The sequence below is a fragment of the Parus major genome, chromosome 21 (assembly GCF_001522545.3).
Source record: "Parus major isolate Abel chromosome 21, Parus_major1.1, whole genome shotgun sequence".
Taxonomy (NCBI): Eukaryota; Metazoa; Chordata; class Aves; order Passeriformes; family Paridae; genus Parus; species Parus major.
Window position 1 is genome coordinate 6,465,051 of NC_031789.1, and position 1,390 is coordinate 6,466,440.

The 1,390-nt window shown below is 60.8% G+C and overlaps 1 protein-coding gene across 4 annotated transcripts in view; it reads right to left on the reverse strand.

The window, feature by feature from the left end:
• SAMD11 (sterile alpha motif domain containing 11) overlaps window positions 1–1,390 on the reverse strand; it is an 87,353-nt gene that overhangs the window by 23,654 nt on the left and 62,309 nt on the right. The gene's annotated exons all lie outside the window — the stretch shown is intronic.

Genomic DNA, 1,390 nt, shown 5'->3' on the forward strand with positions numbered 1-1,390 from the left:
CCCAGCCCCAGCCCCAGCCCTGCTCCCCACGGGGCCAAGGCAGCTTTGTGCCGGGCCTTTGCTGATAAGCAAATCCTTCCTCCACAGCAATCGCCTTCCTGCCCCCAGAGAAGCCAATCAAATCAAACAGAGTGGAAAAGAAGACAGCCTCTTCATTAACCTAACAAGGAGCCCTGGGGATTCACACCGGAGACCAGAGATGCTCCTGCAGCTCTCGCGGATGCTCGGAGGCTGCCGGGGCTCCTCAGCCAGGCAGGGACGTGCCAGCCCAGCACAGCCCGGGCAGGGAGCAGCACGGGGACAGATCCTTGCCTGGCTCTGCCCTCTGGAACAGCATCACCTCTGCCACGTCCCTGGCTTCACCTGACCCAGCTGAGTTACCTCCGTCCCTGGCAGGAAAAGGGCTCCAGCCAGGGCACGGCTCTGCTTGGGACCAGCTGGGCCAGTGCCAGCAGGGTCTGATCACCGAGGGCAGGTGACGAGCAGGTACCTGCAGAGAGAGGGATGCTGCACCTGCACAGGGATGCTGCACCCGCACAAGGATGCTCCACCTACACAGGGATGCTCCACCTGCACAAGGATGCTCCACCTACACAGGGATGCTCCACCTGCACACGGATTCTCCACCTGCACACGGATTCTCCACCTGCACACGGATTCTCCACCTGCACACGGATTCTCCACCTGCACAGGGATGCTCCACCTGCACAGGGATGCTCCACCTGCACAGGGATTCTCCACCTGCACAGGGATGCTCCACCTGCACACGGGTGCTCATGATCCTGCGACCTCCTGGTGCCCCCTTTAGGCCCAGCCCAGGACGTGCCAGATCCAGCCAGCTCCCTCCAAAACCCCGGAATAACCTTCCAGCCCTCAGTCCATGTGGCACTCGCCACATCCCGGGCCTGCAGGACCTCCAGACCCCGCTCCAGTCCCAGGAGAAGGCAGCAACATCATCTCACCATTCCCATCCCAACACACCAGGGCTGTCTGGCTCTGCCAACATCTCACCCCCTTGGCTCCACACCAAACCCAAATCTCCTACCCCAGACATTCTGAATTTTCAGATGGACACAAACACTTGGAACAAGAGAAGGACCCCCCTCGTGCCCCCTGCAAAACACAGCATGGCTGCTGCTGATCCATTCCAGCCAGGAAAAGCCCATCCCCTTGGATGGCTACAGAAGAAATCAGATTTACAGACACCCAAGAGGAGATTCCTCCACAAAGATGGAGAAGGGCTCTGCAGGACCCCCTTCAGCATCACGTGTATCCAGGGCACAACAAACACCCAGCACTGCAGCCCACCCACCCCTCCGTGCACAGAGGGCTTGGGGCCATCCCCCAGACCCAGCCCAGGGCTTGGGGCCATCCCCCAGACCCAGCCCAG